Source organism: Leucoraja erinacea, chromosome 8 (genome assembly GCF_028641065.1).
Source record: "Leucoraja erinacea ecotype New England chromosome 8, Leri_hhj_1, whole genome shotgun sequence".
NCBI classification, from domain to species: Eukaryota; Metazoa; Chordata; class Chondrichthyes; order Rajiformes; family Rajidae; genus Leucoraja; species Leucoraja erinaceus.
In genome coordinates this window covers 31,580,461-31,607,602 of record NC_073384.1, presented here as the reverse complement: position 1 = coordinate 31,607,602, position 27,142 = coordinate 31,580,461, and positions in this window count along the sequence as shown.

Here is a 27,142-nt window from a genome sequence, read left to right as displayed (position 1 = left end):
AAAAGTGCCACCTCCTTCGATCAATTTCTCCAGGCATCAGCATGGGGAAATAGTAGAATAACAGTTAATCAAACAGCCTAATACTTCAATACAAATGCAAGACCATGTGATAGAGAGAAGGTACAAGAATACTCCCAAAAATGACGGGAATAAATTATAGGGAAAGGTTATAAAAAGTCCTTCTCTGCAGACTAGAGAGAATGCTTCAGAGGTGCCTCCCTAGTGCGCATATAATATTAGGTTGATTTATGTAATGACAGACACAAGACATGACCAAAGTATTACAGAGCGATCAATTGTAAATTGAAGTTTGTGAAAATTAAATTTTAAACATATGTCAACTTGTTTACTCAATGGGTGACATGTTTGATTTGATTAATCTGCCTTGTCAAGTGAGCTAAATGGTGGCCCTGTATGAAACCCAGTTGATTTGTGGAATGGGAGAGGTACAGAAATTGTGAATCATGTTGATATTTTCTGTGCTTGCTTTTTGCTACAATAGGTGACTAGAAATTAGTCAGAGATCCAGCTCACCGTCCACTTCCAAGCAGTTCCATAATTTAATGAGAAAGGGTGGTTGACTAAAGGCTCTGATTAGACTCCCAACAATAAACACTGACAGTACAGTACAGACCCAGCTCAAAATCCTCCACAGATTGGAAAGTTTCAGAAATCTAGTCATCTGCAATTCCCTAGAATACTTACAATATGCCTTGTCTTCAGCTTTTAATATGTTGTATCCCAGAATATTATCATTCAAATTAAATGTATTTAATTTACATTTTAAATATTTGATGTTTTGTGGATTTATTGTTAAAATAATATTTTGGCAGATTTATTTGATTTGTATCTTCCTTGTCTTCCCGTACCCTCCTCCCGCAACCTCTAGTTCCCTATCGCTTCAACCATTTTGGTTGCTCTCCTGAATGTCCTTTCAAATGCTGTTAGAGCTTCCTGTTCTGCTATCCAGTCCACCATCTTCAGCAGCTTGGTATCATTTGCAGATTAAGCCATCATGTCACCAGAAAAAAAGGTAATTTGGGATGATCCTAAAGTCTGGGTGTTCTCAAAGTAAAGCTGGATCCAACCTGCTTTTTTTGTTACTTTTTTGCATATTTTTCATTCATTTGTTCTTTCTCTCTACATCACCATCTATATCTCTAGTTTCCCTTTCCGCTGACTCTCAGTCTGAAGAAGGGTCTCGACCTGAAATGTGACTTATTCCTTTTCTCCAGAGATGCTGTCTGACCCACTGAGTCACTCCAGCTTTTTGTATCTATCTTCGGTTTAAACCAGCATCTGCAGTTCCTTCCTGCACCTTCATGTCAATTATTGCTGTGACAATGGATTCTTGGGTCAAAATTACAAAACTGCTTTTGTTTATTGGGAAGTTGCTGAAAAGAAAATGTAAGGTACTTTCCTCTGTTGCAATTTTCCTCTTTCCTCATTCTTCACAAAAGTACCTGCCATACCTCAATCAATGGTCACTGTGTGAGAAAGGAAAGGGGAGAATACACATCAAAAAGCTGCACTGGGAATGACCCGAGGACATGAAATGTGTTACATAAATGCTCTAGTGGTGGCAGACTATTCAATGAGTAGAATACTGAGACTCTCTGGGGTATTTGAGAATTTTTTTTTTATGGTATTGCCAGCAAAGGCAATACTTACTGCCAGCTGTGCAGGAAGGAGCTGCAGATGCTGGTTTACACCGATGATAGACACAAAATGCTGGAGTAACTCAGCGGGTCAGGCAGCATCTCTGGAGAAAAGAAATAGTTGACGTTTCGGCTCGAGACCCATCTTCGGACTGAAAGCTGCCTGACCCGCTGAGTTACTCCAGTATTTTGTGTCTATTTACTGGCAGCTGTTGTTTGTTGTTGAGAAGGAAGTTTCCAGCAGTGTTCTTGAACGATTTTGTGAATGGTATGCACAGCATCTGTGTCGTGAGAGTAGTGGAGAGAGTGTGGGTACACCACATTTGTCTCACCTCCTGCGTTTGGCCCGTATCCTTCTAAACCTTTCATATCGATATACCTGTCCAAATGTCTTTTAAGTGTTGTTATAGTACCTGCTCAACTACCTCATCTGGCAGCTCGTTCCACATTTCACCCTCCATGTGAAAATGTTACCCCTCAGGCTCCTATTACTTTCCCCCCCTATCATCTTAAACCAATGTCCACTGTTTCTTAATTCCCCTACCCTATCTATTCCCCTCATGATCTTATACACCTTTATAAGATTACCCCTCATCCTTCTGCTCTCTAGGGAAGATAGTCCTAGCCTGCTCCAACCTCTCCCTATAGCTGGGCCTCTCTAGTTGTGGCAACTTCCTTGTGAATCTTCTTGCACTCTTTCTAAAGTAACTCCATCTTTCCTATGGCAGGGTGACCACAACTGAACACAATACACAAAATGTGGACTCACCAATGTCTTGTACAACTGTAGTGTAACATCCCAACTTCTATACTTGGTACCCTGACTGATGAAGGCCAATATACCAAAAGCCTTCTTGACTACTGTACCTACCTGTGACGCCACCTTTAAGGAACTATGTACCTGCACTCCTCGATCCGTCTGCTCTACAACACTCCTCAGGGCCCTGCCATTCACTGTGTAGGTCCTGCCCTGGTTTGACTTAGTGAAATGCATTGCCTCAGATTTATCTGTATTAAACTTCATTAACCATTCCTCAGCCCACTTGCCCAACTGATCAAGATTGGAAAGTTGGTCAAGATCCTGTTGTAATTGTTGACAACCAGCTTCGCTAACTACGATATCACCCACTTCCTAATCATGCCTTTACATTCTCAGCCCCTATTGATTCAAATGCATACCTACCTGATCCCTCAGAATACTCTCCAGTAACCTGCCTACCATAGATGTTGGGCTCACCATTCTATAGTTTTCAGGCTCTTCCTTGCAGCCCTTCATAAATAGAGACACAACGTTAGCCAGCCTCTAGTCTTCCGGCACCTCACCATGCCTAATGATGATTCATATATCTCAGATAGACACAAACACTGGAGCAACTCAGCGGGACAGGCAGCATCTCTGGAGAGAAGTAATGGGTGATGTTTTGGATCGAGACCCTTCTTCATACGTATATCCCAGCTAGGTTCCATGCAATTTCTTCTCTAGCTTTCCACAGTGTCCTCGAATATATCTGATAACGCCCAGGAGATACCTTAGTTTGCTTTAGGATGTTTAGGACATCCTCAGCCGTAATACATATGTCCTCAAGATTTGCATTATCTGTCTGCAGTTCCCCCATCTACATGTCCTTCTCAATGGTGGAAACAGAGGAGAAATACTCATTGAGGATCTTGTCCATCTCCTGCATCCCCACATAGAGATGACTGCTTGGTATCTAGGGGCCCTATTCTCTCTAATTATTCTCTTTCCCTTAATGTCCTTGATATTATCTGCCAGAAAATCTCCTGCTCCCATTTAGCCATTCTGGTTTCCTTCTCGGGTGGTCCTCAGTTCCCGAAACCCGGGGTTACCCTTGATCCCAGCCGCCTTTATCCGTCCCATGCCTATTTTTCCCTGACCAGTGCCTCAATTTCTCTCGTTATCCAAGCTTCCTCACTCCCACACCCCTTTCCCTTCACTCTAACAAGAACATGCATGCCCTAATATATTGTCATCACACTTTTAAAAGCATCCCACTTTTCGGACATTCCTTTGCCAGCAAGAAACCTACTCCAATCAACTTTAGTAAGTTCCTGTCTAATACCATCAAAGTTGGTGAAATGGTTAAATACACTATGTCAGCTAAAATTGAGTTGGCAGCACCACATTTCAAACCCTATTTAGGAAAACAAGTAGATGTTTTGGAAGTTTGTTTAAGAAGGAACTGCAGATGCTGGAAAATCGAAGGTAGACAAAAATGCTGGAGAAACTCAGCAGGTGAGGCAGCATCCATGGAGCGAAAGAAATAGGCAACGTTCATTGGGTCGAAACCCTTCTTCAGACTGATGTTTTGGAAGAATGTGGAGGCTAACTTGAAGGGACCAGTAAATCATGAGGCCACCCGCGAGGTCACTAAGAAAACTTTCGCCCTCCTGGAGACATCTGAGACTAGCTTGGTGTCAGATAGGACACATAACTCACGCCATTATGGTACCAAAGAAGATAGCTACTTTTGACACATAATCACCTGTTGTTCTTAGAGATAAATTTATTATATAAGTGCATGCTTCCACTGTTAGAGTAGAGCTTCACCTTCAGAGGGAGGGGTGGGGGGGAGAGGGAGCGAGAGAGAGAGAGAGCTTCATCTTCAGAGAAAGGAATCTCACCCAGAGAGAGAGAGGGAGAGAGCTTAGACTGTGGTGTGAGCCGGTGACAGAGTGTGCGGGCAGAAGTCTCAAATACACAGAAGGGCGTGAAACCTGTTATTTTGTATTGTTACATTATTGATAATTTTGCTGTATTTTACTTGTATTTTGCTTTAATAAATAGTTATCTGTGCTCTTCAGGATGTGCTTTCTCCATTCATTGATCCGAATCCTTATATTTTGTTATGGTTGAGAATTTTAACTTGTGAGCCTGCCCTGTCTTTATCCATAACTGTTTTAAAGCTAAAAGAACAGAAGACGCGGATCCCAAAAGGCTCAACCATCAGTACTGAAGTCACTCATCCATCCCAAATTTCAATTAAGCGTTGCCCTTTCCCTTGTATGGCCCTCTACATATTGCCTGAGGAAACCTTCCTGAACACATTTGACAAATTCCACCCGTCCGTCCTTGGTACCATGACAGTCCCAGTTTATGCTGAGAAAATTAAAATCCCCAACTATGACAACTTTATTAATATTGCAGCTGTCTGCAATCTCTTCTTCTAATTTCTGTTGACTGTTTGGGGTCCTATGGAGCACTCCAAACAAGGCGATCATCCCCTTTTTATTTCTCAGCTTCATCCATATGGCCTTGCTGAATGAAGGAATGTCATCTTGATTGCTGTCGTGACATTCTTCTTGACCAATAACGTAACGCCCCCTCCTCTTTTTCCCCACCTCTATCGCTCCTGTAGCACCTGCACCCTGGAACACTGAGCTGCCTGTCCTCTCCCTCTCTTAGCCAGGATTCTGTAACAGTTACAACGACCCAATCACACGTATCTATCCTCGCCCTGAGTCCATCCGCCTTGACAACCATGGCTCTTGCATTAAAATGTACTCAAGAGAGAGTTAGATATAGCTCTTAATGGAGTTAATGGAATCAAGGGATATGGGGAGAAAGCAGGAATGGGATACTGATTTTGGATGATCAGCCATGATCATATTGAATGGCGGTGCTGGCCCAAAAGGCTGAATGCCCTATTCCTGCGCCAATTTTCTATTTTTTCTATTTTCTAAAATAAATGCAATTCAATGCCTTAATTTTATAAGCTGCCCAATTAGCCAATTTTAATCATTCAACCAATCCAATGGCTGCCTTTGGAAATCAGTTTGCGTGTGGCCTCACACTTGCAATGAAGCAGACTCCAAGACAGAAAGTTTGGTCTACGAATGGCAATGAGAATGGGAAGGGGAGTTAATATGGTTAGTAATCAGAAAATCCAGCAGGCCTTCGCAAACAGCGCAAGTGCTTGGCAAAGCAGCCGCCTGGTCTATACTTGGTTTTGCAGATGTACACGAGGCCACATGGAAGCAGCAAATGCAGTCGAGGCCAGAGGTGATGAGATCAGTAATGGTGTGGGAGATGGTGGGCTGCTGTTTGTCTGTCATGATTCTCCCGACATGGCGTGCTATACATCAGTGACACCAAGTGTAGATGAGGCCATCATTTCGACAAACACTTGCGTTCGGTCTGCCGGGGCCTGCTGGGTCTCCCGGTTGCTAACTATTTTAACAATCTTTTCCATTCCCATTCTCACACCGATCCTTCTATCCTGGGTCTCCTGCATTGACAGAGTGAGACCATATGGAAACTGGAGGAACCACACCTCGTATTCATATTACAACACAATGGCATGAATATTACATTTTCCAATTTTTGGTAACTAACCTACAAAAAAACCCTTCTTTACCCCCTTTTCCTCCACCCCCCGCCCGCCTATGCCCCACCTGGATGCATATATTTTTCTCTGTTTCCCTAATCTTATGCCAATCAAAAAACCCTCTCACCAGTTTCTACCTATCACTTGCCAGACTTTGTCCTATCCCCACCTCCCTTCCAGCTTTGTCCCCCCTACTACAATCAGTTTGAAGAAGTATCCCGACTTGAAACATTGCCTATCTGTGTTGCCTCGTCTATCAAATTACTCCAGCACTATGTGTCTTTTGGTTGGAAATGGTCTCTGTGTGGCCTTCATTTGTTTCTTGGTTTCCCTTATGAGTTTTCAAAGGTCATATCTAGGGTCATATCTAGATTTCCTGCACAGATCGGGGTTACCTGACTTGAATGTCTCAGACTTGTCTGATGAAGTCTGTAATGGCAGTGACAAAATCATTTAGGTTTTACACCAAGTCCTCGAATATGGACCAGTCCACCACCGACTTCAAACAGGCATGTAGGGGCTCATATGTTTGATCATACTTGCATTGATTGACTTTCTGTACTGGATCCTTGGGCTTGTTTTGCTTGTGAGCAGAGAGAAGGAGCATGGCCTGGTGGTCAGATATTCCAAAATGTTGTCGGAGGGTGAAAGGTCTTGAACTGAAATGACACCCATTCCATCCCTCCGGAGATGCTGCCTGTCCCGCTGAGTTCCTCCAGCTTTTTGTGTCTATCTTCAGGGGAAGGATGAGGAGGTTGCGGTAGCATGGTGGTTGCGTAGCAGCAAGAGTGATGTTGGCTCTTCTGTGGCTCTTCTACCATAAAATGTGACAGCTTTACTGAGCTGCATTGAGAGCCACACAACTGCTGCTTCAGTGCTTTGTGTCTGAATGCAACTCACCCCGCTAGTGTTTCAGATACTAGTTTGATTTATTTCCCCATTCTTTGAGGAAAACCCTTTTAAGACAACAGTGGATTAGCACACAAATGTAGGCGAGTCCCATTTCCCAGCCAATTATCTGCTTATTACCAACCTGCTATCAATGGGAGCTCACTGTACACAAGCACCAACACTTTGTGACGGTGTGAGGTCATGAAAGGTTAGGAAATAGAAACTCTTTCTTCTTCTTTGGCCTTTAATGTGCAGAGAGGATTGTTTCTGCGGTACCTCACACAGCTCCTCCGTTGGTGGTAACTAGTGATCATTCCCCTGCCTGTTCTTTTAATAACTAAATTCCACATTAACTTGTTTGGTTGTGGTGGGACTTGCCATGTAATGCAAAGTGTTGGATTTCCCTTTGGAGTCAACTGTGACAACCATGCAGCACAGTGCAGCAAACTTTTATTTTAGGAGAAATTCCTCCCACCGATGCTTTGATGTTTTGCTTATTGAAGCTGGCAGGGACTGTATGTACTCACAGTAAACACTGTCTGTGGGACCTTGGGCCAGACAGTCATTCTCTGTCTGAAAGCTTTACTCTGGAGCTAAAATAACACAGTTGAGAAGTCCAAATACTTCAAGTCTCTTGTGTTAATAAAAGCTTTTCTTGTCTGTGTTTGTCTCCGTTTCTATCTGCCAAATGTGTGCACATGCACCAACCCCGTCCCTTCTCCCAGGCAATCCAACCACTCTAACTACTCACTGGAATGAAGCCAGCTCCTGCAGCTGACACACACACAAACCTGGATTAATGGGGCAAAATCAGCTTCAATCAACCTGAGCAAACTGCTTAACTTATGGTTTTCCAATTCTTTCTTCCTTTTGAATGGAACTATTGTATAGTCACACACTCTTGGCTGGTTATTATTTTTTCTCTAATCTGCTTGACTGTTCACTAAGATAGTTCATGATGTTAGAATGACAACTATGATTTGCCTCCTCAGAAATGAGGAGATATTTCTTCACTCACAACACAATGACAGTTATACCCAAGGTTTGTGGAAGATCAGCTGTTAATTAAACTCCAACAAGATTACACTCCAACACCACATTGTGTAGGAAAGAAGTGTAGATGCTGGAAGATAGACACAAAATGCTGGAGTAACTCAGCGGAACAGGCAGTATCTCTGGAGAGAAGGAATGGGCGACATTTCGGGTCAAGACACACATTACTGATTCCACGAAGAATTAAACCATTTTGGCGGTCTCAAAAACGACAACTGGACTTTTAAACAAATCTTTATTGGAAAATTCACTTTTCAGTAAACAGGTTCTCTCGACACGTCTGGCCACATCGGTGGTCAGCGCTGAACTGCCGCGCGAAAGCAAACCCACGCGAAAACAAGCAGCCCCTCCTGAGTCACGTGACCGCGGCTTCCGAACGCCGGGTTCGATACCTGCGTGCGCCAGTAGGCGCCACAACACTATATCACAATTTTGGAGTAAAACGAATTTAGAGTGTTGGACAGGCGTGAACCGCCGAAGGGTCCAGACTCGAAAAGTTCCCTCAGCAGATGCTTCCTGAGCCCCTGAATTCATCCAGCACTTTGTATGATGATCAAGATTCCAACGTCTACAGTTTCTTGTGGCTCCGTGATCTTGAATAACGGAGAGGGCTTAAGAGATTAAGAGGGCTACATTCTTACGAGATTAAAATGCCCAAACACTCAATCCTGGTTAAAGGAAACAGAAACTATATCAATGCTGTTGCCAGCCAGCGGAGCATCAGTCTTTATAACAAGAGAAATCGAATATAGGAGCAAAGAGGTCCTTCTGCAGTTGTACAGAGCCCTAGTGAGACCACACCTGGAGTATTGTGTGCAGTTTTGGTCCCCTAATTTGAGGAAGGACATTCTTGCTATTGAGGGAGTGAAGCGAAGGTTTACAAGGTTAATTCCCGGGATGGCGGAACTGTCATATGTTGAGAGAATGGAGCAGCTGGGCTTGTGCACTCTGGAGTTTAGAAGGATGAGAGGGTATCTCATTGAAACATATAAGATTGTTAAGGGTTTGGACACACTAGAGGCAGGAAACATGTTGCCGATGTTGGGGGAGTCCAGAACCAGGGGCCACAGTTTGAGAATAATGAGAAAGCCATTTAGAACAGAGACGAGGAAACACTTTTTCTCACAGAGAGTGGTGAGTGTGTGGAATTCTCTGCCTCAGAGGGTGGTGGAGACAGGTTCTCTGGATGCTTTCAAGAGAGAGCTAGATAGGGCTCTTAAAAATAGTGGAGTCAGGGGATATGGGGAGAAGGCAGGAACGGGGTACTGATTGGGGATGATCAGCCATGATCACATTGAATGGCGGTGCTGGCTCGAAGGGCCGAATGGCCTACTCCTGCACCTATTGTCTTTTGTCTATTGTCACTATTGTAATAATGAACAAAATGGAGATAATCAGCACGTATGGCAGCATCCGTGGAGATAGAAACTGAGTTCATGTTCGGGTTAATATTCTTTCCTCATCGCTTTTGTAAGTTGCGGGATGGAGACAGACAACTGGAAGGATGAGGGAGATGGCCTGAATGGCCTTCCAGATCAATATTAATGTCAGGGATCCACTTCATAGCCAAGAGAAATCTATACCCTACTGACGGCAATTCCTGGTGTTGCGATGGTCTGAGAAGGAGCAGCAGCATATTTATAAGTTCGTGTTCATAAATTATAGGAGCAGAATTATGCCATTTAGGCCATCAAATCTACTCCGCCATTCAATCTATTTTTCCCTCTCAACCCCACTCTCCTACCTTTTCCCCATAACTTTTGACACCCTTACTAATCAAGAATCTGTCAATCTCCACTTTACAAATACCCAATGACATCCCCTCCACAGCCGTCTGTGGCAGCGAATTCCACAGATTCCTAAACCCTCTGACAAAAGAAATTCCTGCTCATCTCCTTTCTAAAGGTACATCCTTTTCTTCACTATTCTCCAGGCCTTTCACTATTTGGTAATTTTCAATGAGGTCCACCCTCATCCTTCTAAACTCCAGCGAGTAGAGGCCAAGTGCCATTTTACTTCGGAGTCACGTGAGTGACTACGCGAAGAACCTGCCAGCCCGCATGCGCATTATTTTGTCGACGCATGGCGCAATGACTGGTTGGCAGGCGTGTTGCTCCTCCAGCGGGTAAGTTTCAAATCCTAGAGGTAAGTTTAAACCTACTTTTCAGGTTGTCCTTTGTTGCAGGAATCTCTGCTCGCAGAGTTTCCTGTTGGATATTACACACGGGCGAAACCCGGTCGGACCGCGGGGAAATCAATTGGACCGTCGGCTACGGGTCGCGGAAGTGCAGGTAGCGGGTGGCCACTCGGGTTTACTGCTCGAGTCGCTGACAGTGCGGTCAGCGACTCCGACTTCGGCAGCCCTAAGTTAGGCAACCAAACGGAGTCGGAGAGGCCTGGGCTGGAGTAGCCCGGCCAGGAGGGTTCCCCTCCGACATACAGGGGTACATCCTCGGATGCTTACCCAGCCTGATATGGTCCACTAAACAGGGCCATATCAGCACAGGTCCATGGGGGCCTACGGCAGCACTTGTGTACAGGGCTGCTCACAAATCTACCTCTCTGTGGAGAGGAGTACGATGGGTATGACTGACTCCAACCCTATATAATAACCATATTAACCATATAACAATTACAGCACGGAAACAGGCTATCTCGACCCTTCTAGTCCGTGCCGAACACATAATCTCCCCTAGTCCCATATACCTGTGCTCAGACCATAACCCTCCATTCCCTTCCCATCCATATAACTATCCAATTTATTTTTAAATGATAAAAAACGAACCTGCCTCCACCACCTTCACTGGAAGCTCATTCCACACAGCTACCACTCTCTGAGTAAAGAAGTTCGCCTCATGTTACCCCTAAACTTCAGGCCCTTAATTCTCAAGTCATGTCCCCTTGTTTGAATCTTCCCTACTCTGTGGGAAAAGCTTTTCCACGTCAACTCTGTCTATCCCTCTCATCATTTTAAAAACCTCAATCAAGTCCCCCCTTAACCTTCTGCGCTCCAAAGAATAAAGCCCTAACTTGTTCAACCTTTCTCTGTAACCCCGGAGGAATGTCCATGGCACATGCTGTCATTTATCAGTAAGGTTCCAGAATACCCGGGGAAGGGGGGGGGGGGGGCAAGGGGGGGCAGAGTTCCCCTCACGTCACTAGCGGCATAAACACCCCTACGCCTCCATGGCAATACTAGTTATAGTATATTCTTTCAAATATATGTCTATACAGGGAGGGCACTATTATGCTGGTATCCTCTGACTAATTTATCAGTTCAAGGGTTTGTTCTTGATATCATAATATGTATCATCATGCCAATTTAGTTTAGTGTTAATAGAGAGAAATTACAAGCTATATTATTTTCACTTACACCAATAAATTGTGTAGTGGAATCGGACCTGCCATGGTGTTATAGATCCCTGGCTTGGAAAGCCTTATTGAGCTGTCTGTACCTATCAGTCACCTGTGTGAGCATACATGGTGGCATCATGGTAATTCGGCTCATTAAAGGGACTGGAAGATTCTTCCCCCAGACGCCTACTTTATTCATATCAATAAAGTGATCAAATCTCTGATTTAACTGGGATAGGCGTCTTCATTCCTGTAAACGTCTACACCCATGACAAATAACTGGCAGGTTTTGTCCAGCATTTCTCTCTCTATGTCTAATGTAAGGGGGCCAGAGACACTCCAGTCCTTCCCTGTAGACGGCATTGGCATCGGAAAGGAGCAGGACTCGGAGTCACTAGCACGTGCATCCTGTTTGGTAAATGAAGATACCAACAGAGCATCGACTTGCACAGTTAGTCCTGGCGGCTGCTGAAGGAAGCAACCTGACAACCCTAACTCACAGTGAGTGCCAAGTCTTGGGCATCTATGTCAGACATGATTGTGACTCATCGCAGTTCAAGAATGATCCATCCTAAGGCATGTCAGGCAGCAGCACCTGTTTCAGGGTTGCAAATTTCCTTCCACTCAAATGACGGCGTGGTAGAGGGTGCTACAGAAGTGTGCACATGTGCCTGAAGCGACACCTGGTTCAGGGTTGCAATTCCTCCCACTCGATTGAATGTAGTGATGGAGATGGTGCTAAAATACATGCACACAAGCCTAAGGCAGCTCCTGGTTCAGCTTGCATAAGTCCTCCCATTCGGATGGATGAAGATGGAGCCATATATATTATGCCTCCTGTCACGGATGCATACACAGGCAGTTCAAGTCACATAGAAACATAGAAACATAGAAATTAGGTGCAGGAGTAGGCCATTCGGCCTTTCGAGCCTGCACCGCCATTTAATATGATCATGGCTGATCATCCAACTCAGTATCCCGTACCTGCCTTCTCTCCATACCCTCTGATCCCCTTAGCCACAAGGGCCACATCTAACTCCCTCTTAAATATAGCCAATGAACTGGCTTCAACTACCCTCTGTGGCAGAGAGTTCCAGAGATTCACCACTCTCTGTGTGAAAAAAGTTCTTCTCATCTCGGTTTTAAAGGATTTCCCCCTTATCCTTAAGCTGTGACCCCTTGTCCTGGACTTCCCCAACATCGGGAACAATCTTCCTGCATCTAGCCTGTACAACCCCTTAAGAATTTTGTAAGTTTCTATAAGATCCCCTCTCAATCTCCTAAATTCTAGAGAGTATTAACCAAGTTTATCCAGTCTTTCTTCATAAGACAGTCCTGACATCCCAGGAATCAGTCTGGTGAACCGTCTCTGCACTCCCTCTATGGCAATAATCTCCTTCCTCAGATTTGGAGACCAAAACTGTACGCATGCCTGCAGCTGCCTTGGTTCAAGGTTAGCATTACCTCCCATCCAAAAGACTATGGGAGATGGTGATGCAAAACATGCTTGGTACAGAAGCATGCACAGACAATTTGTGGATATGGATGGTACACCTGGTTCAGGTGCAATTACTCCCACTCTAAAAGAGTGTCAGAGGTTAGTATGGATTACCTCCAAACAGGAACCCGAATATGATTTGTGCCGGGATCCCATGCTTAATGCATAATGTACGACAATCACATGAGGGGAAGCAGTGTGCTTTGCCTCTAAAATTGCTGCTCCATCAGGGACGGACTAGCCACTACAAGAGAAGTTGGCGCAGCATCAGCGATCTAATGAAAATGACAAACATGTGGACAGCGTCTGGGAATGAAACTTCGCTGAAACTCCAGCAAAGGTAAGGGACCTGGAGTTAGAGACACTGGTAAGTAGGTCTCATTATTTACCTCCAGGAAATAAAACCGAAAAGGTAACATCGATTTGTTCACAGCGCAACTCAATCACCAGTTACCTAAGTGTGTAGACCCAGGGGCAGTAGCAGTAGATGCATTCTCGCTACGCTAGGGAGGAATGTCTTTTATACGTTCCTTCCACTTTGCCTCATCAGTCGGTGCTTGCTAGAAACCAGCAAGACTCCGCCTCAAGCATTTTGGAATGCCTGACTGGCCTACGCCGCCATGATTCCCACTCATGTTGGGAATTAGAACAGAGCCTTTTATGGCTGTTCCCATACGCAGAAAATCTGCTGGTTCACCCCGTGACTGGGGAGGACCATCCACTGCATCATCGAAGCAAATCTTTGATTCTGAGTCTGAGAAGACCTTACCTAGGACTCGGACAGGCTCGGACATACATTGGCCATGATCACTGAGGCCTGGAGAGGAAGTACCAAGAAATTGTGCATCCCCCGTATCATTAGTGGGAAGTGTTCTGTTTACAGTCCAACATACGTATGACACAACACGAGTAACAGATGTTTTGTAATTCCTCTCTAAAGTAATTTACGAGGGATAGAGTTTGTGCCAGAAGTGCCTTATCGTCATACTTGTTGTTGGGATCGGGCCATCACTCTGTCAGATCTCACCCACTGATAGCCAGATTTATGAAACGTATCTCCAACTCAAAATCTCCCAGGCCCGGGGACTCAGAGATATGGGATGTTGACATTGTGATGACGCTGCTTTGCCGATGGGCTCCAACTACATCCCTATCCTTGGTCTAACTCACTTACAAAAAGGTTATGCTCATGGCGCTGGTTACAGCGCAACGGATCCAGTCGTTCCATAAGCTATGACTGGACAAGATGGTTACATCTGTAGACTATACCATTTTATGTTATGACTTAGCAAGCAGAGCAGACCAGGGGCATCAGGTTTCAAACTAGAGGTAAGCATACCCTATGGACCTTCGGTTGTGTGTTGTCGCACATCTACAACAGTTTGTTAAGGTCACCAAGAGCCTCAGAGGCTCTGAACTAGCTATGTTTGTTAGTTAAATAAAACCTCATAATAAGTTATCAATACAGACCACCTCCAGGTGGCTTAAACTGAGTCTGGCTTGTGCAGGAGTGATCACCGGCAGTCTCAATTTCACTCCACCAGGGCTGCAACAACATCAGCAGCTAGGGTTATGAACGTTCCGCTGGACCACATCCTAGCGGCTGCAGGATGGTCTAATGAACAAACCTTTTCCCATCATTTGACAACAAACCCATTGCCAGACCGAGGGTATTTGCCATCCTATTTTAGGTTCAGTTTTATAGTTTCCTCCTGGATGAAAGGGGTTACTATTATTATCATTTGTACATGTAAAAACATCAGCATGTTTCAATCTATGTCATGTCTGAATGCTTCTTAATGTTTAATCATCTGTGGTCAACTAATGCAGTTATGTTGTGTGGACTCATGTTCACGGCATGAAATCACAGAGCTTCAAAATCTTCACGTTGTCACTCATGTGACTCCGAAGTAAAATAGTAAGATTAAACGAGAACTTACCAGTTTGAAGTTTGATCTTTATTTTATGAGGAGTTACGTTGAGGGATTACGTGCCCTCTGCTCCCAACCCCTCTCATAAAGATCAGCTGGTAGTTCTAGTTTCTCGAATCTTACTATATTCAGTTCATCAACTGTTATCTGTGATTTCACACCGCTGCTTTGAAGATTGACGTGCAGGCGGGCTGGCGGGTTCTTCACATAATCCCTCAACTCCTCGTAAAATAAAGATCAAACTTCAAACTGGTAAATTCTCGTTTAATCTTACTATCATACACCATCATACATTAACCCAATCATCCCTGGGATCATTCTCATAAACCTCCTCTAGACATTCCAATCCCAGCAAAACTGCTCACAATACTCCAAATGCAGTCTGAGCAGTGCCTTATGAAGCCTTGGCATTACATTCCTGTTTTTATATTCTAGTCCTCTCGAAATAAATACGAACATTGCATTTGCCTTCGTTACTACCGATTCAACTTGCAAATTAATCTTTTATGAATCGTACACCAGCACCCCCAAGTCCTTTTGCACCTCTGATTTCTGAACCCTCTCCCCATTTAGAAAACAGTCTATGCCTTTATTTCTACTAGCATAGACCATGCCTGCACCGCTTGCTACACTATATTCCATCTGCCACTATATTCCATTTGCCCACTCTCCCAACCTGTCCAAGTCCTTCTGCAGAGTCCCTGTTTCCTCAACACTACCTGCCCCTCCACCTCTTTATATCATCTGCAAACTTGGCCACAAAGCCTTCAATTCCCTCATCCAAATCATTGATATACAACGTGAAGACTAGTGGCCACTGACACCTGACACCATTAGTCACTGACAACAAACTTGAAAAAGCTCCATTTATTGCCACGCTGCCTTTTGCCATTCAGCCAACTCTCTATCCATGCTAGTATCTTCCCTTCAATACCATTGGGCGGTCACGGTGGCACAGTGGTAGCGTTGTGGCCTTATAGCGCTTGCAGTGCCGGGGACCCGGGTTCAATCCCGACCACGGGTGCTGTCTGTATGGCGTTTGTACGTGACCACATGGGTTTTCTCCAAGATCTTCGGTTTCCTCCCACACTCCAAAGACGTACAGGTATGTAGGTTAATTGGCTTGGTATATGTGTAAATTGTCGCGAGTGTGTGTAGGATAGTGTTAATGTGTGCAGAAATCGCTGGTCGGTGCGGACTCGGTGGGCTGAAGGGCCTGTTGCCGCACTGAATCTCTAAACTAAACTAAACTAAACCCATGGGCTCATCTTCGTTAGCAGCCCCTCGTGTGCGGCACCTTATCAAAGTCCTTCGGAAAATCTAGGTAAACAACATCCACTGTCTGTCCTTTATCTGTGCTGCTATTTACTTCCTCAGAGAATTGCAACAGATTTGTCAGGCAAGATCTCTCCTTCACAAAACTAGCATTTGTGAGGACCTTCTATCCAGAGATGCTGCCTGGCCCGCTGAGTTATTGCAGCATTCTGTGGCTGTCCTTTCAAAACGTATTCTGTTCACATGTGTGCAAGAGCTGCTGATTTGGTTATTAATATTTCAGCACCATCAAGCTAGACATTCTTTTGCTATTCCTGTTGTGTCCATTCTGCTTGTGCAATGGTCCCCGCCTTTCTTGTATTCTCACTATGTGGATGTCTTTAGAAAATACCCAGACTAACTTACATGCTCTTCACTTTGCAGGTGCCCACAAATGCTGTGCTATTGTGTTGATTGCCAAAGATAGTTCGGTTGGAGGCTCTGCGACTTGGCTGCCCTGTCAGCAGTGTGTCCGTTATTTTGACTTTTTGGGGATTTTTTTGGTTTGTCTAAGTGTTTGTTTTGGGTGTTTCTCAGTGGGGGGGGGGGGGGGGGGGGGGGGGGGGGGGGGGGGGGGGGGGGGGGGGATGGGGGGGAAACCGCTCTTCAGTCCCCTCCGGTCAGAGAGGCAACTTTTTCCATGTGGCTTCTCCGCCTCCTCTCTCGCGGCCTAACTGCTTGGATTGGAGCGGCCTTTCCCGGAGTCGGGCCTGAGAGCCTCAGCAGTGGGCGCAGTGTGGACTTTTCCATCGAGGGACCTGGGGGTTGCCTGAAAGGAGTGCTCCAATCACTGACCTGGTGACTTTCACATTGTGGGGCTGTGGGCTGCGGAGCTTCTAGCCGTGGGCGTGGCATGGACTTACCATCCGGAGCCTGGGATCCCTTGCCGGGGATCGCCGGAGAAGAGATCCGACCGCCGGCCTGCGGCCCATAACATCCTGAAGCCATGGTCTCGGGTAGGAAAGTGCCAATTCGGGTGCTCTAAGTTGCAATGTTACAAAATTTTGAGATTTTAAAAATCAAGTCTGCAATTTATTCCATCAGATAAAGCACATAAATAAGTTTAATTTGACACCTAATTCACTTTCATATCTTCAGTATTAAAAATGTTATGGCCATTTTCATACTCGGAAATTAGCATCTTGTTCCCTATTGATTTTCCATTGACTTAACACAAAAGCTGTGATCGAGGACAGTGAAATGGCCATAACTTTCTTAAAAATTAAGAGAACTGAAAGAAATTTTCAGTTATTATAGATTGAAGCATTTTGAAACAGATATGAAATAATCTTACTTGGATGACCTGAAATTAAAGCATATAATTAGTTAGTTACCCAATTGTAGCTAATTCCAAACTTCAATTACTCGATCTAAACATTTATCCATTTCTTAAGAAAAGATTAACATTTTTTAATAGCCTAAGTGTCCAAATAACATTCACAAAGAATTCACAATAAAACATGATTTTAAAATCTCATTTACATTAATTTATAGGCCAAATGGAAGGAATTTAGTGTTCAATTGCTGTAAATTAATGGCCATTTAAATCAGCTTTCGAGTGGGATCCTGTGAAATTCTGTGGAACGCGCTGGTTTGGAACGTTCCCATTGCGGTAGATTTGTACCCCAAATGCCCAGAAAAATACTGCGGAATTTAATGGGGCCCCAAATTAGCTACTCGCAACATAAAACTTTGTATAAAGGGATCTTAAGAAGCCCTTTTTAATGTAAAAATAAACAACCTACCTTCCATTGTCCCCTGTATGAGATCCGTCCCGTAGTCGGCGGTCGCGGGTTTAGAGGATAATTTTTAACCTACTATAACAATTAAATTAACCAATTAAGTTTAAAAATAGCTCCAGCGAAAGAATCTCCCAGCGATTTTTCGTCAGCAACTAAGTAGGCTGAACAACCTCGATTTGAATAGCCTAGGGAAAATCGTGTTTTAAACCCGCCCTCCTCTCAACGGCGCCAAAATCACGCACACGGGCTGGGACAAATCTGCAGCCCTGCTGAAGGTAGGTTTTGCAACATACCTACTCTAAGCTGCGGAGTGTGTTCGACCGTCCCAATGTCGAGTTTAGATCATCCCGACGAGAGGGCCTGTACATCGGGTCGTCCATAGCGGCGACTACAGAGGGTTTATGGCCTCAACCACGGATGAACAAAGGAGGAGGACTGGCTTAACTTTATTGCCTTCCACCACAGTGAAGAATGCTGTGATGGATGTTTGTATTAAATTCTGTTGTGTATTGTGTGGTTTTTTTTAAGTGTATCGCTGCTGGCAAATTAATTTCACTGCACCTTCTGGTGCATGTGACGAATAAATTTGACTTTGACTTTGACTTTGTAGTGTAGTTCACTTCCAGCATCATAAAAAAGTGGCTACCTGCCTGGCGTTGGGTGATACTGTATCTATTTTGTACCTCACAGTAACCCACACTCAACCTAATGATGAGCTAAGTACATTTGGAGAGCAGGGTCAGTCTGACTGCTTCATTCAGATGTTTCAATTAGGAGTCTGGGAAGATGATGAGAGATTTACCCACAGTCTCTCATAAATCAGTACAGTTACCAAATTAATCTGTGAATACACCACGCATTATTGACTCATTTCATGAAATCGCATGAGATACAAGCAGTGGCATAGCTGATAAAGCTGCTCATCACAGTGTCAGACACCTGCGTTCAATCCTGACCTCGGGTGGTCTGTGTGGAGTTTGCACACTCTCCCTATGATCGTGTGGGTTTCCTCTGGGTGCTCCGGTTTCCTCCCACATCCCAAAGAGGTGCATGGCTGTAGGTTGATTTTCCTCTGTAAAATGCCCTAATATGCAGGGAGGGGATGAGAAAGTGGGATAGGATAGAACATGTGTGAACGAGTGATCGATGATCGGCATGCACCCACTGTGCCAAAGGGTCTGTTTCCATGCTATATCTCTACACTATATCTCTACACTCTACATGCTCTACAAATAAAGTAAACTAAACTGAAGTAAACTAAGCAAAACAAACCTCGTTTTTGCATAGATTTAAACACAAACTGAAATAAACTTTAAGCCATATCCCAGACTCAAAGCCCAGTTTTTGCATAGATTTAAACACTCCCTTGTTAAACCATTTGCTTGGGGCAGGTTTACCCTGGTGATAAGTCTACTGGAACACCTCCATAGTAACAACTCTAATTTGCAAATGGTCAACTTGATATTGAATGTTGTGTGAAGTTCTGGTTGCCCCAATACGGGAAGGATGTGGAGCGTTTGATAAGGGTGTAGAAGAGGATTATCAGGATGCATCCTGGATTTGTGATTAAGTTATTCAGAGAGGTTGGACAAACTTGGATTGTTTTCTCTGGAGTATCAGCAGCTGACAGGGGACCTAACAGAATTAAATTGCCATTCAATCATGGCTGATCTATCTCTCCCTCCTAACCCCATTAGAATCAGAAAGGATTGGTGTAAGTAGGCATTATGTGTGGCACAAAAACTATTCTTCTGCTGTACTGTTTGTTCTATGTTCTAAGTGTTGAATAAGAACTTAAAAATTTGGAGCAGGAGTTGACTGTACTGCACCCTTAGCCTGTTTCACAATACACTTTCCTGCCTGTTCCCGGTTACCCTTGTCATTCCCTTGGAACAAATGCCTATCTTGACCTCACATACATTTAAAAGTTCAACCCTCACAAGGGAAAGAGTATTCCAAACATTCATGACCCTCTGAGAGAAGGTATACATTCTCATTCAGATCATGAACAAACTAGATTCCTCCAGTTCTAGATTGCTTCTTCAAGAGTAAACATCCACTCAGTATCTATCTGTCGAGGCCACGCTGAATCTTAGAGGTATCTCACAGAGTACAGCAAATTCACCTCCAAAACAGTGGACTGCGAGTACACAACCATCCTAGCGTGTTACCTCGCTATCCTTGCATCCTCGCGATCATCATATGATGCATCCGCGCTATCATCAACAGTTCTCTGGCCACTGGCACTGTTCCAACCTGCTTCAAGCACGCGGTGGTCCAGCCCCTCCTGAAAAAACCTAACCTAGACCCCACCTTGCCTAGCAACTACAGACCTATTTCCAAACTGCCTTTCCTTTCAAAAGTCCTTGAAAAAGTAATTTTAAATCAACTAATGCCTTACCTACACCAAAATACCCTCCTGGAAATTTTCCAATCAGGTTTCAGGGCCCACCACAGCACAGATTCTGCCTTGTTGAAGGTACATAACGACCTGCTACTCACCATTGACTCCAGCGACTGTGCAATCCTGCTTCTTCTTGACCTCAGTGCAGCATTTGATACTGTCGACCACACCATCCTAATTGACCGTCTCCCGTACGGGGTTGGTATTGATGGCACTGCCCTGAGCTGGTTCATCTCCTACCTCAAAGATAGGAGTTTCTCTACAAACATAGGCAACTCTTTCTCCTCCCCAGCTAGCCTTTGCTGCGGGGTTCCACAAGGCTCCATCCTAAGCCCCATTCTCTTCTCCCTGTATATACTCTCCTTAGGCCAAGTCATTCAAAGACACGGTATTTCCTTCCACTGCTATGCAGACGATACACAGCTCTATCTCCCCATGAAACCCAACAACCGATCAAATCTACTCAGCCTTATGCACTGCCTCGAGGATATAAAGTGATGGATGGCCCAGAACTTCCTCCAACTAAACGAGAGGAAGGCTGAGGTCATTCTACTCGGCCCCTCGGACTCCATCAAAACGATAGCAGGCAGCCTTGGAAGCCTTACCCCTTTACTCAAACCTCACGTCAAAAACCTTGGCGTGATATTTGACTCCACGTTGAAGTTTGACAAACAAATCAATGCCGTGGTAAAAGCTAGCTTCTTCCAGCTTCGTACGATAGCTAAAATAAAACCATTCCTCCAATTTGATGACCTTGAAAAGATCATCCACTCATTTATCTCCTCCCGCCTTGATTACAGCAACTCCCTTTACAATGGCATCGGCCAATCATCCATGTCCCGCCTGCAATTGGTCCAAAACGCCGCAGCGAGACTTCTGACGGGCACCCGAGAAAGGGACCACATCACCCCGATTCTGGCCTGTCTCCACTGACTCCCTGTGAGGTTCCGAATCAGGTCCCTCAGGTTGGCCGACTTTGGGTTACTGACCAACCCGCGTAAGCTCAGGGGCGACCGCGCTTTTGCGGTTGCAGCACCTAGACTATGGAACAGTATCCCTCTTCCCATAGAACCGCTCCCTCCATTAACTCTTTTAAGTCTAGACTTAAAACTTATTTCTACTTACAAGCGTTTCTTGAGGTCCTCTGAGGGAGCGCTGTATGTATGTATTTATGTATGTATTGTTAGATCTATGTACCACTGTTTGTAGCACGTTAGTAACTGTACTGATGTAAAGCACTTTGGTCAATGAGAGTTGTTTTTAAATGTGCTATAGAAATAAAATTGACGTGACTTGACTTGACGTTATCTAGGTCAATGTTTCAACTCCTCGTAAAGCTTAATGCCTCCCAAGGGAGCTTTTAATAAGGGACTATGCCCTGTCCATGAGCACCCTGGGGGATTTGTGGGACTCCTGGGCACCACAGGGGGTTTAATGCATCCTCAATAAGGATTGCAACATAGTTTATTTAGGATATTTGTTTGTATTGTATTATGGTGCTGGGTTCTGGTTTGTTTTATTGCATTGTAAATATTATTTTTAATAATTAAATACATTTTTTGATTTTTTAAAAAGGGAGCTTTTAATAGCACGTTTGTGAGACGAAAATCTCTTCGATTTCCTGTTCTTTCAGTAATTTTCACTCACATGTTGTCGAATGATTTAACAAAATGACGCCCTCAGCACAGAAATTTCGCTGCCACCAGGAGGCTTCAGTGAGCCATTTCTGAGCTGCCAAATTGTACCCTGGTTGGTGAAGAATGATCATAGACAGTTTACAGAGATCTCTGTATTTTTTCTGCCTGTCTTTTGTTTAAATTCTTTAGCCTCATGTACATTGAGCTCCATCTAATATTATTCCCCTAGTTCACTAAATGTTCAGCACTCTTCCGTAGTACTGCATTGCCTAAAACATGTATACCATAGGATAAGGTAGTATATTTTTGTTGAATCATATGGTGCTTTCATTAATGGCTGGTATTCCTACCTGATCTCCGTGTTCACTGCTATTCAAGACTGCAGCATAAAACACAACTGACATTCCGGTGCAGTTCTGAGAGTGCAGTTCTGAGGGCGCAATTCTGACAGTGCTGCACTGTCAGATGTTGTTGCATGCATGAAATGTCAAATTAACGTCCCATTTAGTTTGTGAAAGAGAGGAATAGAATCCCAAGGACACAAAGTGCTGGAGTAACTCAGCAGGTCAGACAGCATCTTTGGTGAACATGGATAGGTGACGTTTCGAGTCGAGACCCATCTTCAGACTGATTGCATGTGGTGGGGGAGGATGAATAAAGAAAGCTGGGAGGGAGAAGAGGCAGGACAAAGCATGGCAGATATTAGGTGGATTCAGGCGAGGGGATTTTTGAGGCAGATGGTTGGCAGAAGATCCCAAAGCACTGAATGGAAGGAATGTAGGAGCCAACTTACAACTCTCACTGAAACAGGTTCTCTAGATGTTGCCACATTGTACTTTGTTGGGCTTTCTGTTTGCAGTAGAGCAGTAGAACATGGAACATAACGCTGGAACAGATCCTGTAGCCTAGAATGTCTTTGCTCAACATGATGCCAAGACCAACTCACATCTGCCTGCACTGAATCTGTATTCCTGCATTCCCATGCGCCTATCCAAAAGTTTCTTAAATGCCACTTTCGTGCCTCCACAACCCCCCAACAATGCATTCCAGATACTTACCGCCCTTTGTGTAAAAACCCTGCCCAGCATAGGTGTAGCTGTAATCCTCTAACAGTGACCCTATAATCCAGGCACCATTCTGGTGACCCTTCTCTGCACACTCTCCAACGCCTCCACTTTTCCTCTAATGTGGCAACCAGAACTGAATGTAATACTCCAACTGTGGCCAGACTGGAGCTCTGTAGAGCTGCATCCCCTCTCCTTATCTCTTATCCTCCTCTCTCAAGCAATCTTTATACTTATAAAACTCTGATCTTGGATGTGGATGTATTTGTGTGTTTATTTATTTGTTTGTCTGTGATTCACATCTCCTCCAAAACACGACGTGCTAACGGTGAAAAATTTACATATTCCGCTAGAGATTTACCTCATGATCTCAAAAATCTCCTCATCTGAAAATTTGATTCATTATTTCTTGAGGTTTTTATTTAAATTGTTAATTTAATCCCCGGGCTCTGGATTGAAGCCGCTGAACATGCAGTAATTTGGTTGGGCTTCCGAGGGCTTCAGAGGTCCCGCAAGGTCCCGAGGCCCGCCGCCTGCTCACAGTCGGCCCTGTCCGCTCAGTGTCCGCCCTCTAACTCTCTCTCCCCCCCCTCCCCCCTCCTCTCCCCCCCTCCTCTCCCTCCTCCCCCTCTACTCCCCACACTCCCTCCTCTCCTCCCCTCCCTCCTCCCCCTCCTCCTCCCCCTCCTCCTCCCATCCTCCCCCCCCTCCCCTCCCCTCCCCCCCCCCTCTTCTCCCCCCTCTCCCCCCGTCTTCCCTCTCCCCCTCCCCTCTCCCCCTCCCTCTCCCTCCCCCTCTCCCCCCCCTCCCCCCCCTATCCCCCCTTCTCCCCCTTTCTCCCTCCTCCCCTCCCTCCATTCCCTTATCATGTTGAATGGCAGTGCAGATTCGAAGGGCCGAATGGCCTATTCTCCTGCACCTATTTTCAATGTTTCTATGTTTCTATGTACGGATACATGATAAGGGAATAACATTTAGTGCAAGGTAAAGCCAGCAAAGTCCGCTTAAAGATAGCCCGAGGTTCACTGACGAGGAAGATAGTAGTTCAGCACAGCTCTCTGGTTGTGGTGGGATGATTCAGTTGCATGATAACAGCTGCAAAGGAACTGTCCCTGAATCTAGAGGTGTGCCTTTTTACACTTCTATACCTTTTGCCTGATGAGAGAGGGGAGAAGTGGAAGTGGCCAGGTTGCGACATACTTGATTATACTGGTGGCCTTGCCGAGGCAGTGTGAGATATAAATAGAGTCAATAGTAGGGAGATAGACACAAAAAGCTGGAGTAACTCAGCGAGGCAGGCAGCATCACTGGAGAGAAGGAATGGGTGATGTTCCGGGTCGAGACCCTACTTCAGACAGTAGGGATGTTGGTTTGTGTGATGGTCTGGGCTGTGTCCATAATTCACTGCATTTTCTTGCGGTATTGGATGGAGCTGTTCCCAAACCAAGCTGTGGAGCAGTCTGATAAAATGCTTTCTATCGTGCATCTGTAGAAGTTGGTGAGAGTTGTAGGGGACATACCGAACACCTAAACCTGCTAAGCAAGTACGGACATTTGTGTGCCTTCTTGGTTGTTGCTTCAATATGGGTGGTCCATCCAGGAGAAGTTGTTGGTGACATTTACTACTACAAATTTGAAATTTTCAACGAAGGATCCTGACCGGAAGAGACCTTATCCATGTTCTCGTGTGATTCTGTCTGACCCACTGAGTTAGTTACTCCAGCACTTTGTGTATTTTTTTGTAAGCTGCAGTTCCTTATTTCTACATTCTCTGTTGACTTGTGTATGGCTTGATGGTACTGGAATGACATGATTTGAGTGGGCAGCACATAAACAACGTTTTTCACAGTACATATGACAATTATAAACCAGTAACATGTGATGTGCTGAAGCCACACAGCTTCAGCAATCCTGACTTCTGCTGCTGCCTGTGTGGAGTTTACATGTTCTATCTGTAACAGTATGGGTTTCTTACCACATTTTAAAGTATGCAGGTTGACAGGTTAATTGGCCAAGAAAATGCACCTTGTGTGCAGGTAAGTGGTAGAATCTGGGGTAATGATGGTAACGTGGCAGTGACACTGTCTCCAAACATCCCTTCAAGTTACAGAGATAGTCTTGATAAACAGCTGAGTTTGTTAAATCTGTATGCCACCTATTTCTCCTTTTCCTGCCAGAGGTAGATGGCCCCTCGGCATAAGCAAGCTGCTTCATGTTCCTCCTGGTTGCCGGCCGACACAAAGAACACAATATTAAAAACGGTGTAACTAATTAAAAACAGAAAACAATTCAAAAGTTACACTTAAGTATAATAAGTTTTTCCCCAACCATAAAAGGATCAATACATGGGGTGGGTAGTTTGTGGGGTGCTGCACTACATCCATCACTTACACAGGGCTATGCATGGAGCCAAGGTTCTCAATACCATGGCGAATACTCCTTCTCCATTATCACATCGGACAGGATCTTCACTTGGATGAATTCAAAGCCCAAAACACAAGTTGACCACTGACTAGCACTGGAGTAACATGAAGGTTTGGAATGGCAGTGAGTTAACACCACACACCTGGTGCCCCAGGAGCTAGTACAGTGAGGGCTCACTTTGCTGGGATTAGAGGTCTATCCTGTCTGGGGTGACTGATGAGGATTAGCCCATAAAGTTGATGGGAATGAGTGATAACCTCATTGAATGGAGGGATCAATGGGGACTATGCCAAGAGGCTGTTTTGTTAGGCTGGTGTAAATCGAAGATAAACGCAAAATGCTGGAGTTACTCAGCGGGACAGACAGCATCTCTGGAGAGAAGGAATGGGTAACATTTTGGGGCTGGTGAATGTATTCCAGGGAGCAGTGTTTCAGGAACTATTGAGGACAGGGATGCGGAAAATTGTTTTGCCAGAGAATGGTGAATAATATCCTCTCATTAGGAATAGGAGCTCATTCAGACTGTTCTGACTATTGAGTGTATGCCAGCTCTGAGAGCAATCCTGTCACCTAACTAATTTGACTCCAACCCTTTCTCTGACACATGCCTTTTGACAACCCACCTGTTCTCCCATTTTCTCATTTGAGTATTCTCAATGAGTTAATCTACCAACAAGCGCGTCTTTGGGATGTAGAGGAAGCTGGAACATCCAAGGGAAACCCATATGGTTGCAGGAAGAACATGCAAACTCCACGCAGACAGCATTGGAGATCATCGGCACAGAAACAGAGTCTTCAACCCAACTTGTCCATGCCAAGCAAGATGCCCCATCAAAGCTAGTCCCATTTGCCCACATTTATTATGGTACTCTATGTGTGACATGTACTGAGGTACAGTGAAATTCAGTTTGGTGTACAGTTCAGTACGTATCACTATGCATAAGCACTTAGATACATCTTAGATAAGCATAGAAACATAGAAACATAGAAATTAGGTGCAGGAGTAGGCCATTCGGCCCTTCGAGCCTGCACCGCCATTCAATATGATCATGGCTGATCATCCAACTCAGTATCCCGTACCTGCCTTCTCTCCATACCCCCTGATCCCCTTAGCCACAAGGGCCACATCTAACTCCCTCTTAAATATAGACAATGAACTGGCCTCAAATACCCTCTGTGGCAGAGAGTTCCAGAGATTCACCACTCTCTGTGTGAAAAAAGTTCTTCTCATCTCGATTTTTAAAGGATTTCCCCCTTATCCTTAAGCTGTGACCCCTTGTCCTGGACTTCCCTAACATCGGGAACAATCTTCCTGCATCTAGCCTGTCCAACCCCTTAAGAATTTTGTAAGTTTCTATAAGATCCCCTCTCAATCTCCTAAATTCTAGAGAGTATAAACCAAGTCTATCCAGTCTTTCTTCATAAGACAGTCCTGACATCCCAGGAATCAGTCTGGTGAACCGTCTCTGCACTCCCTCTATGGCAATAATGTCCTTCCTCAGATTTGGAGACCAAAACTGTACGCAATACTCCAGGTGTGGTCTCACCAAGACCCTGTACAACTGCAGTAGAACCTCCCTGCTCCTATACTCAAATCCTTTTGCAATGAAAGCTAACATACCATTCGCTTTCTTTACTGCCTGCTGCACCTGCTTGCCTACCTTCAATGACTGGTGTACCATGACACCCAGGTCTCGCTGCATCTCCCCCTTTCCCAATCGGCCACCATTTAGATAATAGTCTGCTTTTCCGTTTTTGCCACCAAAATGGATAACCTCATGTTTATCTCAGCATCTCAGATACACGGCAGATACAGTACATTTGGC